This window comes from Argiope bruennichi, chromosome 4 (assembly GCF_947563725.1).
Source record: "Argiope bruennichi chromosome 4, qqArgBrue1.1, whole genome shotgun sequence".
Lineage (NCBI taxonomy): Eukaryota > Metazoa > Arthropoda > Arachnida > Araneae > Araneidae > Argiope > Argiope bruennichi.
In genome coordinates, this window is record NC_079154.1 from 85,281,962 (window position 1) to 85,300,513 (window position 18,552).

An 18,552-nucleotide genomic window follows, 5' to 3' on the forward strand; every position below is an offset into this window, starting at 1 on the left:
AAAAAAGAAGGCAAGGCTGAGACTAAGCCATTCAGAATTCTTAATTAGCCCTTCTTTCCCGATAATCCGCTGAAAAAACATAAATAAATTGTTGTACGTTATCGACTAATTAAAGGATAAATAGATATGCTGTATTTTTGTTGAACTGATTTTTGTCCTTGTTGTTTGTGGAGATATTAATCAATTTCAGAAATATGCTTGGAGTTTATTATCTTCATTTTTGTAGTTTTGAAAGAAAACGAAGCTATGAAGGAGTTAGAAATGAACAAGTGTTATTTAATTATTTCAGTTGAACTAAAGAATTGATTGTTGAAAGATGATGAAATAATCCTTTTTACGATATAACTTGTTACTACAAAATAAAAATAAAAATCTTTATTTCATATTTTTGAAAATTGAAATAAATGAACAAACACAATGAACAAAATATTTAAACCTATATACTTGTCAATATTTGTTAGTTATAATATAGTTTCTCTACCGTTTGCTTGTTGCTAAAATACATGCAGTCGTTCAAATTGATTGTAATAATTAAATATTTCCTAATTTTTTTAAAAATTTTATTAAAAATAATAATTTTATAATAAAATTATAATATCATTGTAAATTCTTGTATAATAACATTATCATAATTCTATTACGTAAACATTACCTCAATTCTAAATTCAACATAAAAAAGAGGTATCAAGAAAGAAAATGAGAAGATGATATTTATCTTTGTAAGCTAAAAGAGCATATTCCAAATATCTTAAAACCCAAACGTACTCAAATTTTTATTGCGTCAAAAATTTCAAATCTTTGACGTATGAATAAATTTTCCCCCGAAAACACAGTTGAATAAATATTTCATAAATATCATTTTGTAAATAATAAGAGCAAGATAATTGTTTCCTTAAAATAAAATTATTACACTTTCTTATTCACTTTAATTCAATTATTGCGTATTTATTGAATGAATATTGAAAATGGACTGAGATTTGAAAAGAACAATTTAAAAGTTTAATTAAAATTCAAGGAAGCTGCAGTATCTAAAAAATAAATCATTTGGATTTTATAAAACGTTAAGCAGTCCTAACACAATATAAACACAATTTGCCTTCATTACGCTTATAAGTTTCATTCTTAAAGCGTTGGTCAATATTTACAATATTTCTTATTTTAAATATTCACTTTAATAATAACTTCTATCTGTTTTAGAGAATAAGCATTATAATTTAAAAAAAATATTTCTTCAGTAATTATTTCATACATTTTTTTCCAACTATACGGAAAAGAAATTTCAAATTTTATGTCGGGAAAATGTAGTATGATTTTTTACTACTTTTCGCTTTTAACGCTTTAAGTTTGGTAAAAATATTCTAAATAATTTATTGAATTTAAAAATCATGATAATAAAATTAGTATTATTAAAAAAATTATATCTTATTATAAACGTTTTTATTTTTATTTTACTATAACATATCTCATTTAAATTTAGAAAACTTTTTAACAGAAAGCATCTAATGCATAAAATGAAATCATAAACCATGCTTAATAGCTCTAAGTCCATAAATGAGCTCTTTATAGAATTTTGAATTATTTTTAACATGCAGTCCACATGATGCCCGTTACCGATATTACATTAGTTACTAATACTCCATTTGGATATAAAAATCATCATGTTAGAATTCATGTAAGAACCATTCATACGTAAAGAACGTTTTCTTCCCTTTAATAATGTTTTATTATAAAAAAAAATAAAAAAACAACAACAGATCCCGTTTATTTTTTACCGAGAAGAAGTAAACAATATATATATATATATATATATATATATATATATATATATATATATATATATATATATATATATATATATATATAAGATAAAATAAACTGTAGTTTAGTTTTTATTTACTTAACGATGCAATTCTATAAATAATTCATTTATTCTTCTAGTTTTTGTTACATAAATCATTAATACCGAAGAAATTCTAAAAGCAATATAAGATTACGGTCAATTTCCACTACTTTGACTTTTGCTTGCATAAACACATTTGACTTTTCTGTCACTACTTGTATTTCCACTACTTTGAGTTTTCTTTCATTGCTTCTTTTCCACACAGTATTCTATTTTTGTCCATATAATAGTTTCAGCACTATGATTTTCTCGCAAGTACAAGAAAACAACATTAATGTTTGAGAAGACGCAAAGCTTAAGAAAACAAGAGGTTTGTTTAGGATTCGACCGAACAGAAACATTAAAAAAAGGACCCAGGAGAAAGAACATTTTGGTGCATTTGCCTTTAATGTTGACAACCTTTATGTCCTGTTTCGTCAACTACGATTGTAGCTGTTGACGGAAATGTAAGAAATTAGGATTAATATCCTTATTTCCTATAGGATGCCACTTAAGTTGATGTGAACTTAGACAGGATGGGTAGCCGATGCGATGCATTGCAGCTATAAGGATATTTAGAAGAGTCAATGGAACATCGAGAATCTGAGCTGTTCCGTGAAAATAGGCACTTTCCCTAATGATCATTGAGGAAGCAAAAGAATGGTAGCAGCTGATGGATTCCTTTTATTGATTTCAGACGGTTGATTCCTTGAATCCTTGATATCACATATAAATAGTTTATTTTAAATCATTTTGATTACAAAAATTTAGAAAAATAGGACATTTTTTACAATTATGAATAAAATATTGACTAACTAATATTTCTAATAGTTACTGATCGAATCGAAAGCTTAGCTATATCTTAAAACACTTGTAAACTGTTAGAAGTTTGATATAAAATCAGAAGCACTTTAGGAAGCGTAGCTCCCTTCTTACATACCAAATGATGCACAATACTATAGCAAGTCATTTTCCATTTATATTTTGGCTCAGTTTCTAATATAAATAACTATTAAAACAAATTTCAGGCACTTAAATTACAGAAGAATTAAAAAAAATGTCCTAAAAAATCTATTACATTAAAAAAATTGAATTAAAAAATGTATTCTCAGAAAATGTCACTGAAATTAAAGTTTTCATTATTCATTTTAAAGAAATAAAAAAAAAAATATTTTATGAAATATTCTATAAATGCATAGGTTATCCATTCTTTCATTTTAACTAAATTATTTTTTAAAAATTTCCATTTACTTTTTCGTAATTACTTTTTTTACATTATTACACTTTTTCGTTTCATTTACTTTTTAAATTTTCATTTATTTCTTCTTTCTTTCACCTTAAAGATATTTTATCATTTAAGTTTGATTTTCTTATTCTATCGGCACTGACACATTCTAATATTTCTCCATTCTACTATTTTAAAGATGTACGTTAGTTGATTAGGAAATACATTTAAAGATTATTCATACGTATAATGTACTTACTTTTCATGACTTACAATAAATTTTCACGAGTCCTATCAGTAAAGCTCTTAAAGTCTTAAAATGTCTTGTGATCTAATAAGTTCAGTGATATGATGTTACAGTGATATGATGCTCTGATGATCTAATAATTTATTAACATTATATATATATATATATATATATATATATATATATATATATATATATATATATATATATATATATATATATATATATATATATATATATATATATATATATATATATATATATATATATATATTATATATATATATATATATATATATATATATATATATATATATATATATATATATATATATATATATATATATTCTGTGAATGATATTCATTCTGAGAAAAAATTCTAAATTATCACCTCGTTTGCGGTAAATGACATGAGAAATGAGAAATGACAATGAGAAAGGTTTAAAAAAACCTTTTTTCCATTATTGTATTATTTTCTATTCCATTTTCAGTTGTATAATTCAATGCGTTATGTGTCAAATTTCTGAAGATATAAATTAAAGGCATGTTCATTACTTTAAAGAACTTCTGATAAGAGATTAAAACATCTTTTTTCGAAAATGCACTTAGAATAATGTGATAAAAATGGTTATAATAAGATTGATGTTATAATAATTATTTTTTATATCTAAAATTTCTTTATGCAATTATTCAAACGGTTTTGAAATATTGATTTAATTTTAGATATTCTAATTGAAGAAATATTAAGCTGTTAAAAAACGAATATTATTGATTTTTTGCATATTATAAAATAGATTTAAAACTTCAAATGCCCGGCAAAGGTATTAAAACTAGGAATATTAGGCGAAATGCGATATAAGCGAATACTTATATATATATATATATATATATATATATATATATATATATATATATATATATATATATATATATATATATATATATATATATATATATATATATATATATATATATATATATATATATATATATATATATATTGCTGATTGTGCTGATTAAAAAATAATGAATTACTAATTTTTACAGAATTTGTATGATTTTTTAACAGCATTAAGTTTTCTACTATGTTTTTATTTTTTGTCAGTTATGAAAACTTTTTCACACGATTTGAATTCACCCGGCTTCAAAGAAAAGTCAAGAAGTTAATGATCCTCCTTTAAAGAGCTCGTGTTCTTTGGAATATTTTCATCCACTGTCGAAAAAAGCTTTTAGACAGGGTGCTTTCTTCTGCATTTAACATTACATTTTATAGCTTATTAAAAGTATTAATTTTTCTTAGTTGACTTTTTAGCTTGTCTTTAAAAAGTACTTTGAAGTCAAGTACCTTTCATAGCAATATATAAAAGTATTTAACGAATGCGTATGCAAAATCACATATAGATGGTTGAAGGTCACCTGTAAGTTTACTAGAAATTTCTCTCCAATGCAAGGTTAAATTTTAATCAATGTTTGAATGTCCCGAAAACAAATATATTTCTGCTTTTTCATACCACTTCGTTTAGAAATCTAGAAATATAAGCATGGGAGCTTAGGCTAAAAATTTAATATAGATAAAATGCTACGTATAAAATCATAATTAAATTTTTAAAAAATGCTGATGTTGCTTTTTGAAGCTATGGGAATGTATATTGTTTTTATTAATAATATTTTTAGATAAGAACAGAATAAGGACTCATTTAATGCTTTAAAATAATAAATAGCAAGTGCGATGCCCCTACTTTGGTATTTAACATGTTTAGAAGTGGAATAAAAGCTGTTACATCATATTACTAAATTCTCATAAAAAGAAAAGAGAAAATAACAAAATAAAATTACTCAAATGCTATGTACTAACATGTTTACTTTTCCACGTAATTGCTGGTATTATTCAAATATATTTCATATGAATTAGCGACAATGATAATCCAGCAGTTTGCTTTTATATTATTACAATAGTTCTAATATTGAATATGATATCTGGTATTTATCGGAAAAATAAAGAACATGTGATTATCCTTAAGTCCCGTTCCCATGGTCCGTTATGGTCTTTACGGATATAGTCATAAATCTGCCACTTGATCCATTATAGGACCAGTCCCACCTATGGACGACGATTGGGAGTTTCCCTCAAAATGTCGATAAAATGAACAGGCATGAAAGTGCCTCAGGTAACCACAATTGAGGGGAAATCGGGCAAAATGCGCAAGGCTCATTTCGCACAGGGGCCATGGGTACAGGGCATTCATTATATGTTGTTGTTTCTTATGACACTTGCCATGGGCAAGCCCGCTGTTACGAAGACAGCAATTTAAGCCGGTGGAGGAGCGTCTCTAGTTTTTTTAAGTAACGCCAACTAGGGCCAAGAGATCGTTTTGCTACTCAAGCATCACTTATTCGTTTGTACAACCCCTTTTTACAAGAGGGCAGATTCACACATCTCACAGATAGAAGACAACGGAAGAACAACCAAGCCCAAACCGGGACTCGAATTTAGAAGGCTCAGATCACGGGGAATACGCACTACCCCTATGCCAGGACGCCGGCGCATTCATTATATATCACACATCGGCAAAAGAGAATGCCAATGGAAAACATTTATTTTCGTAAATAAGCATAACATCTTTCCTATTTTGAACTAAGAAATCAAACATTGCAAACCCAAACAATCTAATGAATGCCTCCCCGAAACAAGGGCAATAGTCTTAAGGCACACAGAAATGAGCTGTGAAAAAACCGCAACACTTAGAGATAATAGAGACATCCTTAGATGTATTTACTTAGTACAACTTTTTGTACCTACCACCACTTCAAAGAAAGAAAAAAAGGCCGTCCGAAATCGGCCGTTGTGTATGTTAAATCGCAGAATGCTCCAAAACGCCTCACTAGAAGTGAGAGGGTAAAAAAGATTGTCGTTTAACAACCATATTTCCAGAAAATGTCTCTTTAAAATATACCAAATTATAATATACCAAAATTATCGAAATAGTAAATAGCAAGAAATATAGAGGATATTCCTTCAATTTTATCCTTCAAACTATGATTAAAAAATAAAGAACATATTAACAACAAATGTAACTATCAGATGATTATTATTTCGGTCTTCTCAACTAATGATAAAAATAAATGTATATATGTCCATCTATCTGCCTGTGTATGTGCTTGTACATTGCAGGACAGGCTGTTTACTCTACATATACCAAATTTGGTGCATATATATATCTAGAAGGGTGGAAATATGCAGCTCGGAGCATTTTTTTTTGAAATTTTAATTAAAAATTGAATTAAAATTAAACACATTTTTCTCGTTTTCTGAGATAACTTCCGCAACATTATAGACAAAAATCCAAAATTTTAAAAATGTCTTTTTAATGATATAAATGTAATAGTTGCATTAATTTGTGTTGAATTTGGCACATTTTTTTTGTCCAATTTCCAACAATAAATTGCAATGTTGCCCTGAAGTTTAAAACTTTTCCATTGTTTCATCATATATCAAATCGAGGGTTTTTTTTTTCTTTCTGTTTTTTAAAGTTAAAACTTTTTTATACCTTTTTATGTTGTTTACAAAAACGGAAAAAAATAAGCTTACAATACTGCGAAGTGTATAAAATATATAAACTACACATTATATTTTTAATAACATTATGATATCAATGGGATAGTTTCCATCAGAAAATTGCACGAATACAATGAACGAAATATACATAGGATAATTAAAGTAATACATCTTTACTGTCTTAAATCTTCCCTATATCATGGATAGGTAGTTATATCTAAACAATTTAACCTGAAATTAAAGGCAATCAATATCACTTCCAATCCAGCTGATCGCCAAAGGCAACCACATACTATTTTTAACAGTTTCATGATATTATGGGAGTGTCTCCGTTAAAAAGTTCATGCATACGATAAAAAGAACTCAACTACGACATTTAAAATAATACGGTTTTTATGCGAGGCAATTTGGCAGTATCATGAAGATGAAGTTATAAAAAACGATTCATCTGAAATAAAATGTAGCCAATATTCTCGTAGAACCGGTTGAACGCTTAAGATGACTCGTACAAAATAAAGTTGGATTAGCTGACAAAATTTATTGACATTTTTTCAACCAAGAAAATATTGTTGACTAAATTATCTTGAACTATTTGAAATATTGAACTCATTGAAAAATCATTTGGAACAAGTATAATCTTTTATTACTTATTTGTTTCTTCTGACAAAATATTTCACCGAAAAAAGTTTTCAATAATAGGAAGCTTAAGACTTTTTTTCATAATTGGAGAATTTTGACGTAAAATAATTTTAATTTCTAGTCACTAAGACATAATATTTTCTTGCTAAAGATCCAAAACCGTGTATTAAAAAGGATACTAAGCCAAATAACAAGCCAAAATTCTAATATAAAATTTTTTAAATCGCTTTATTCCAATATCATTTTCTTGGCCAATAATATGTAGCAAGATTTGAGTGGGGGACCCGAAGAGACATTTACAAATATAAGACGAACGTCGACATCAAAACTGTTTTTAACCAGATTCTTTGGAGTATCAATTAATTTGGATTAAGTAAAATGTATCTTATGGATTGAATATAAAATCTATGATACTTAGAAGAATATGACTTTTTCCTGCATACACATAAAACAAAAAAAGTAACAGTGTTGAGAGTACAATTGCAAGTACAATTGTGGAATTTATGAAGATAAGAAAGTGAAATCCATCATTTCAGAAAATTAAAGTTAAGTATTTTTCAAAATAACAATAAATCTAAGCAAAATTATAACACAGGAAAATTTGAAGTATTTGTATTGATATCAAGTTATTTGAATGATTCGTGATCAGTTGCATTTTTTTATAAGGTAAATACTTTACTTTCACATGGAAAGAGACAATCTGGTTTCTGACTATTTATTTAAAAAAATAATTTTAATTGTTCATGCATTATTAACGGAGTTCTGTGGTTGGAGATTTTCTTATTCTTTGCTTTTGAAAATTCTACTTAAAATTTGTTTCTTTTTTACATTACAGACTTAATTCCTATTAAATTATATGAAATTAATTTATCTATAATTTGGTAGAAATAGTTTTGACTGGTAGCAAAAAATTGTTATTTATTATTAAACTCATTTATTAAATTGAAGTAGATTTATATTTTCGTTAAGTAATTAGGATTTTTCAAAGGACTTTATAGATATTTAATATTAAGATTATTAATAGTAATCTAAATATTTTTAATATTAAGATTATTTTTAATTAGTTCAATTTAGTGGATAATCTTATATGGAAATACCCTATTCTGAAGAAACGAGGCATTATTCCGATAATCTTTGAAATGAAACGAAGCTTAAGCACTTTCAAAGCAATTACTGAATAAATTAATATTTTGAAAAGCATTTATATTGAAAAACCCGAGTTAGAGATTTTGACTGAATTATCAAATATTTCTCCAAATAATGCACTTTATACTTTTATGTCATTCTTTGTAAAGAAAGGTTTTCCACTCATATTCTCTAGTTATAGTAGTTTCTCTTACTTATCAATAAAACTGATTTGGAAACAATTAATATTTATATTTTTTTATTATGTTATGACTACATAATCTGTTAGTTTCTGAAAAATAGGCAGCGAATAATTCAAAACTAAAAAAATGCTTGCGTCAATTTTAATTTTTAAAGCTCTTATACAAGGGGTGTTCAAATGAAAAGGTACGAATGACACTGTAGGTATAAATGAAGACTTTCAAAGTATTCACCCTAGGCCTGAGCACAATGATCCCATTTATTATTAAGCCGAAGGATTCCTTTTTCCCAGAATTCCTGTGTGATGAGACCCATTCTTTCACAGCGTCCTTAAGTTCGCGTCTGAGTTGAAGAGTTTCCATTTCAGATATTTTTTCAGCTGACAAACATGTGAAAATCGCAGAGTGACATGTCCGGGCTGTAGGGATTATGGCCGAGTTGCTCCCACTTCAACTTGGCCAGTTCCGCATGTGTGACCCTGGAGACGTGTGGACGCGCGTTATCATGAAGCAGAACCTCACCCTCCGTGAGTAGCCCCGGACTTTTGTTTTTGATGGACCAGCGTATTCTTTGAAGTGTCTCACAGTACACATCGGAGTAAATGGTTCTTCTGTGCTCGAGGAATTCAACATTATTAATCAATTCGAAGGCTCTCTGTATAAGAGATTCTGCGGACGCCCGCGCATGCTCTGATCGACGCCGGAGACTCCAATTGCATCCCTATATGTCTGGCTACGTTCTCCAACAGCGGGATAGGCAAATAGGTTAATGGTTACGTTTTTACAATGTCTCGTACCTTTTCATTTAAACACCTCTTGCAACTGTTGATACATGTACAGAAAAATGTATTTACTTAATATATGTTGCAAGTGGTAATTTATAGTTAGAGTGTGGTTCTAACATCAAACACATTTGTGACTTGGATGAAAGTGTTCTGAAGTGCATTAAAAAATGCGTTAATGAAGAAATAGCTATTAAAAGAAGCTTTACAAAAACGTACGTATAGCGAATGGGATGTTATTGATATTTCTTTGGATGGTTATTGTTCTTTCAAAATTGTAAGTAATATATATATATATATATATATATAAAATTTAAATTAAATTTTATTGTTATTTCTTTGAATTTTTATTGTTTTTTAAAAATAGTGAGCAATATTTCTTTTAAAAAAATTAAAACTATATTGACTGAGAATCAAGCGATTTTATCTATTTTTTCTTTTCATAAAAGAAAAAAAAATAGTTTTAATGTTGTTAGACGATAGCAAAACATAACAACGCTTAAAACAAAATAAATTTCGGAATATATATTTCGGAAATTACAATTATTTCCATGAATAAGAAGGTACGATAAAGTTTGCAGTTTTTGCTTCAAGTGTCTAGACATCGGAAATACAAAGGGCGCAATGACGTTTGAAAAATTGTTTTAACAAAGTATTTGTGTTTAAATTGTATAATACAAATAAAAAATACGGCTTTTTTTCATTCATAAACTCTCGATTTTACGCATTGTCGCTTTCAACTTTTATCCAATTTATCGATTTTTTTTAATGTTGATTGTTCAAATATGATTCCCTGTTTTCATAACAGATGTCGTTAGTAGTACTGCTCGCATGATGTTCAAACTTGGAATCTTGCGTTTTAAAGTTTCATAATTAACACGTTACATCTGTTTTAAATGTAGCCTATAAATAATAACAAATTGTCAAAAATATCTCATTTCTAGACAGAGACCAAAGCGAGGGATTATTTTCATTCATTTTTATTTCAAATAAAAGGAAAATTAACAAATAATTACTTCAAAAATGACGAATCAATGTTAAAAATATAATGAGAACTTTTACGGGGACAGATTTGAAAAAAAAATGTTTCGGCATTATTATTATTTTAAAAATAATAATAATTTTGTTACATATATAAAATAGAAAGAAGAAGCTATTTAAAGCTCTATTATTCTACAATTGGAAGTGTAACCATTTATGCAAAACACTTTTGAAACGAAATTTAAATAGAATGATCCAAACTAGAATAGGTTGTTAGAGAAGAGGGTTTTGCACTATTTTTGAATGATTTCGGGTTTGTTTAATAAATATTTAAAATATAAAGACAATTTTTTTAACTGTTCAACTTGATAGCATTTTTTCCTAGATTACATGTGTGCATCAAAATTTTCATGATATAAAGGCTTTTTATAAAATTTCCAAAGCTATTGATCTCCATTCATAACATTAATGTAATGATATTTTTAATTTAATTTAAATCTTAATTAATTTCTTAATTTTGGTCATGTTAACTTCATTATAAAATGTTCTCCAATTTTCTGATCCAATTCCACTTTTTAATTTAATTACTTCTAACGCGGGTTGAGCAAAATTTCTGACTCCGTAATTTCTACGCCAAAAACAAAGAGATGAAAATCCCTAACATATGCACATCTTTTTAAAAAGATGTATAAGCCGACATGTGGAAAAGAGATCAGTATGAGAATCTCATAGAAAAATAACTGAAGGGAAACGTTTCTCTCACTTTGCTCTTGTATCGCGATGTAAAAGACGCAAATTTATCAACGCTTCTATCTTGCACAAATTATGATTCCCATGGTACACTAGCTGTTGTGGATCAGAGGTTCACGATCTGTAGATGAGTGAATGAAATGTATGAATGATGTCCGCCCCGTGAAAAGGGCTGTAACGCATGAGTGGCTAAGACATTATCTTGGCCCTAGCTTTGGTCACTCATCTACTCATCTAGATAGGTCACTCATCTAGATATATATATATATATATATATATATATATATATATATATATATATATATATATATATATATATATATATATATATATATATATATATATATATATATATATATATATATATATATATATATATATATATATATATATATATATATATATATATATATATATATATATATTATCTATTGTATTTTTACTATCTCGATATTTCATTTTTCATTTTTTATACTTATTTTGATATATTTGATAGCTTTAAAGCGGCAGAGTTTCTCCTACAGGTGTCCCTTCAATTTTTAATTAAATTTCAATATTTGCATATTCAAAAATATTCCAATTCGAAAGCTTTCATTCCCTACTCCATTATATATTTAAATATTTAGATTTGCCCTCTAGTGAATTATTTTGTAAGTCGACGATTACATAACACATCTGACATAGCAAAACTCTTCACTGAAATCAAATGCAATTAATATGCAATGTTCACCATTTTGTAATAATGCAAGCTTCTAAAAGTTTGATGTCAGAAAATATTTAAATATCGTGTCTGCAAAAAGATTCAGTAAGTGATTTAATAGACGCCGATAGAAGATTATTTGCTTGCTTTAAAACTAGTTGCGCCTGTATTTGTAAATTTTGAAAGTACGTTTAGTAATTAGGTGGTATACGGTTTAAGCAGCAATTACTTCCATTATAATTCTTAAAGGAAAAATATTTTTTTAAAAAATGCATTTGTGAAGGACTTAGTTCTGTGTTTAATTGTTTCTTCGGTTGATGTTAAAAATGAAAGAGAACAGGCGTTGCTAGTTTTAGAAAAAAATTGCAATAGTTTAAATATATAAAAAAAATCGACATTGACGCTGATGGCTAAAATTTTCAAGATAAGAAATTTTTAGATATACCGCTTCTTAAATTTGAAATTGAGTGTGAAAGAAATATTGAAATTCAAGATTTTCAGATTATATAGTAATGAAGAACAAGTGTTTCTTCAAACTCACATTCATAGTCCAAATTTTGTAAAGTTAGTAAAATATAATTTAGAAATATTTTATTTGGGTGGCCGTCGTATTCTTAAGACCTTACTATTTCAAATTATTGACTTCAGCCTCTCTTAAGAAACTCTAGGAATCTTTTATTATTAAGTATTTTTTAAGAGATTGCTTCAGAAAAAATGAAACACATTTTACCAAAGAAAAATCCATTTTTATGTCTTGATTGATAAATAAAAGGGGTACCTTCTGCGAAAAAAAATTAAGTTAATCCATTTTGAAAACCGGTCAATTTCTTCTTTGTTTTCATGGCTCATAAATTTTGAAATTTAGTTGAACTTTCAGAACAGGACTTCCAAGTTCGGAAATCAATTATCCCTTGCATGAGGGTATATTTGCACTTTAAACCTGACTTCAAGGATCTGACATATTGGAGATACTCATACTGTAAATTGTTATAATTATCCTAGTCAGTGATCAGATAATATTTATCTACACATTTTTTTTCATATTTTATCTTAGTGACTATATGTATAATATGTTTATGCATCAGTTAGCTACATTCAGAACATTGATCTTAAAGTCACTATTTGTCGCTCTTGGCAACATTCTTTAGCTTCGAACTCTAGGAATTTGCTCCAATCACTCATTTTTGATCCTTTATCTCAATTCGAACCTACATCCTTTCTTGTATCCATTAGTGATGTACTAGTGCCTGTGAGAAACATCCTTTCTTGCGTCCATTAGTCACTCACTAGAGTGTGAAAGAAAGTTCACTTCTCTGCAGACATTTAAAAGCAGAAGCCACAGATAAAATTTCTGTACTTTGGTGTTGCTCGATAATTTGGAAAGGGTTGCAGATTCAGGTATCATCCTTATTATCAAACCTCTGTAAACTAAGTACCAGATAGAGACACTCCTATGTAATTGAAGTTTATACAAATTAATGGACTAGTTGATAACTAATTTCAAAAAAGTATAATAAAATCATATATATATATATATATATATATATATATATATATATATATATATATATATATATATATATATATATATATAAGTATAAAAGTAATGGTGTATTGCAACGAAAGCAGTAATGTAGTAATTTCAATATCTCAGTATAGCACAAAGATGGAAAAAAAAATTAATTTTCTCTATATAAATATGAAATAAATTAGCATAAAAATAAAGAAATAAAACAAATTAAATACCAGCAATCTTTTTTGATAAAATATAGATTATACTCTTTTTTAAAGGTAAACAATAAAAGCACACCTATATGGAGAATTGAATAAACGGGGATAGTTGCGGATTTTAGATTTAGTCATATCAATAAAATATTTTTTCGTAGTTATTTTATAAATAAAATAAAACTTTATTTGTCACTTAGTTAAAGAAATGTTTGTATTGATTCCAACTAGTTTTTCTAAGCTTTTGATAGGGAATATCCACAGAAAATAAGGTTGTTCTCACACTTTATGAAATCCGACTTCATGTCTTACAAATTAAGCGTTCCATTAAATTATGCAGATTGTTTTAAACTTGCGCTTAGCACATGGCGCTTCCTTCATGCTCTTACTCATATTGTCTCAGACTTTTTAAATTAAAGGAACTTTTAAAAATAAATTATTCTAGGTTCGCTACACATCATGCTTACTTTAAAAACCAGACTTTTAAATGTTTTATAGCAGGTTTCCGTTCCCTTAACTGTCACGTTCTTCTTGCGGTAGATTTCTTCAAGAAGCGTTTTAGAGACCCGAGAGAAAAACAGATGTCTCATATCTCAATAATTTTTTAGAAAGAGACATTCAAAATACAAAAATAACAACTAAAAAGTCAATTGATAAAATAACGAAACAAAAGCTTCCAGTTTATCCAGAAATTCTACTGTACAATTAAAAAGAAAACAAAATAAATGGAAATCAATCAAAACTATAGGTTTTTTCAGTTAGAATGATATTCTCCATCGAAACAAGTTTGGTAGCAATTTCATCAAATCCTTCTTATAATGAATTTCTTCAGGAAGCACTTTAGTCATGAGAGAAAGTATAAATATCCTGTGTCTCAAAAATTTCCAGGAAACAAATATTTAAAATATAAATTTTACTCTAAATTGTTAGCATTTTAATTTAAAATGGAACCTTTTCTTTCTAAATGTTCTTATACGAAACTTTAAAAAAAAAGAGTTAAAGAAATTATTAATGAGATGCACAGAAAACTAAGTTTATAACTTGAGATTTTTCTGAAAAAATTAGATATTTTTGCAATTTAAATAAATACCTACTGAAATTTATTTGTTCTTTACGTATAAAGAATAATCAGCATCAAATATAGCCTGATGAGAATTTCATTTTTAAAAGTAGTATTTTTTTTAAAACACAAATAAATTTTTTCGGAAGTTTTTGTCTATTTATGATCGAATCTTTTAAACTGGTATCCATAAATTACAGTGAATTAAAAAAAAGTTAATAAGACATTTTTAGTTATAGTATTATTAAACTAAATTTTTGATGGAAAGTTAACTAAGTTTATGATTTATATTTAGGGGACTTTCTTTAGTTTTGAATCCTTTCAAAGCTAATATCCATGAAGCTCTGTTTTTTAAAAATAAATTTTCTTTTTGTGGAAGTAATGCTCGTGAAATTTAAATGTATTTAATATTTATATTATAGAACATTTTCGTAATTTAGCACACTATCGATACAAAGAGAAAAATCTATTTGTGAGCTATAAAATAATATTAGTAAGTATCTCTTTCAAGAATTTAGACTTCAGGTTTTATACAGTGGATGCCAAAATTGTGGGCACCTTTGGAAATTTTTATGTTTTCTAACTTTGTATGCTTATAGAAAATTTAAAGCAAAATTTAAATATTTGCAATACAAAAAATGCTGAGTGGTAATAATCATCGACATACATTAGATGATGATGACTGCAGTGAATTATCAGTACTTAGTAGGGTAACTGTTATTTTTTATTACAGCCTCAATTTGATGTTTTATTGAGTTGAATAGAGTTTTAAGCTCTTTCTTTGTTATTACAGGATACCAGGAAACAATTATAGCCTCAATTAATTCTCTGTTATTTGACAAACGCTTCATATGTATGCGAGTTTTCAAATGGTAGCAAGAAGCTGAATCCTGCTGAAAAATAAATGATGCGTTTTTGGGAAATAGATCACTGATGGGAGGTGTTCATTTTGACTCTAGAATAGTGTCAATGGATTTTCTTGCATTTAATGCCCCATCGATAACATGAAGGAGACCAATATCGTCTGCTGACATGCATGACCAAATCTTTACACAAACTGAGTTCTTCATAGTTGCCTGAATGCAGTCAGGAGGTAGTTCTTTGTCCATTCTATGTCTTATCTATTTCCACCATCACTACCGAATAACAATATGTTTGTTTCGTCACTCCGAATAACTTGTGACCGCTGATCATCTGTCCAATTAATGATTTCCTTTGCCCACTGTAATCTTTTTGTATGCTGCTTAAACTGAGATAGGGATTTTTTTCGTTCAATCCTGCCTCTTAATCCAAGATCTAATAATTTTCACCAGATATTTCTTGAACTGGCAATAATGCCAGCATCATTCAATTTAATTCTGATTGCCTCTGATGACATTCTTCTATCTTGGAGACATAGTCTTTTTTTTATTTTTCTGTCATCGATAGATGTGGTACACCTTCTTCAGCCATTTCCTGCTTTGCTTTTATTGAATTTGTCTCCTGATTCGTAAACAAAATTTTTGGATTCCAGATGTAGTCACTCAACCACACATCTATTTTGCAATTTCAGCATAGGAAAGACTACATTCATGCATCACAATAATCTTAGTTCTCTTTCTAGGAGCCCAATATATTATTTTATTTGATGTCATTGATTCTTTACTAAACATTAGAAATATTTACAAAAATTTCAACTTTATATTAAAAAGTTTAGCAAAACTTCTAACGTGCAATTTAATTACATGAAAAACAGCCATACGTCTATAGAAAAAGTACAATAATGACTTGTTCCAATTTTAAATATGATGTCAGCTTCTGCTAGCAGTTAATAACATTTGATTGGTTCCCAGAACAAGAACAGCTATTTGCGAGGAAAATTAGAAATTACAATCCACTTCATCATTTTGTTTGTTATTCAGATTAAAGTAAGAATAACGTTTTTTGTGTAGCAAATATTTGAATTTTGCTTTTCGTATTGCAATTAGCATTTAATTCTCTTTAACATGATGTGTAAGAATTTACATTTTGTGAAAAGAAACATTTTCTATAAGCATACAAAGTTAGGAAACATAACGATTTTTCAAAGTGTCCACAATTTTGGCCTCCACTGTAAACTATGAAGTCTGAAATATATGATAGTGTAAAGTTGCATCTTCTGATTTGATTGTTAAAGATATTAATAATTTCCTTTTCCTTCAATTCTACTTAAATTTTCTAATCACATATTTTGTTTTCTTTTTCAAACACAGACCTCACATCAAAGCATATCATGATATCGCTACAGAAATTTTCTGTTTCTGGTGGGAGGGCTTAAAAGGTCGAACAGAATCAATAACATATAACGATGCTTTATTCTGCAAAAAATACACGACGCATAACTAAAAATGAGCTGACGAAGTTTATATAAAACAGCACTCACTATAAACAATAACATACAAGCAGTAAATAGGTAATAAACAACCATAGCAATAAAGAAAACTAGCTAGAAATACTCCTAATTAATACTCCAATCAATACTCCTAAAAAATACTTCGCTAAACTACTCGATTAAGCTTATCTTAACTAATTCTGTTCCTATTCGATTACTAATTTACTCTGGTCTGGGCAACTCTGCATATATAGCTCTCGTGACAAGGCATCGATTGTTCTGGTACAAGCATCCGAAATCAAGTACTAATGGAGATTTGTCGAGATTATAGAATTTTCTGGGACCACCATTTTTGAAGCCAAAGTCTCCAAGCATATTGCCAAGTTTATACTGCTAACCGCGGAAGTCACTGGCCAGACAATTAGCAGCCATTACAATATTTGGAAGACTATCTTCCTCAGCAGGAGACTTTTCAGTGCTGGGAAGTAATAGAGCAAATTCATAACAACGGGTAGTTAAATGACATATATAATCTCAATTCTAGCAAGTTTATCTAGAATTATGTAATGATCATGATTCAGTTATTGAAATATTTCCATGCTTTTTTTCATTGAAATATACCCAAACATATACAGAATATTTCTTTATTATTATCTTTACGAATTACTTTTTCTAGAGATATTTACAAATACACAGAGTGAAAAACAAATATTCTCTTTTAAAATAAAATCCCTACTTTCTTATTTATTTTTTATTATTTTCTTCTAATTAATACGGTGTTCATGAACCTAAGCAGTTCCTTCAGGTTTCACCTTTCTATTTGTTTTTACTAACCTAATTACTTACTGTCTGCTGTAGACAGAAAAAGAACAGACTGCATTTTGAATTTGTATTCTGCGAAAGTCTTGTCCTTTTTATCCACTAATTACATGATGCAGGTAGCTTAATTTGTCTTGTTACGTTACATTTCTTTTTTAATGAAAAAGGTTGTTTCAGACTACTGTATTCATAGTTGTAATTCGAGCACGGTATGTTACATTAAAGTTTATGCAAAGATATTACTTTTTTGAGCCATAATTATGTTAAGGTACATCTGCGTTAAAATATTAAATTCTGTACAACAGGGTATGTACGTCCTTAGTATAAAGTTAGTACTTTCTTGTGTGATATTATTCATAATGTAATTATTTTTATACATAGCAATTCATGAATTAAGCAGTAGATGCATAAGTTAGTGAAAAAAAAATTCTAACTGAAAATAACATGCACAACTTAGTGATAGAAGAAAAATATACTAACTGAAAATAATTTTATCGAGGTTTTGTTATTAATT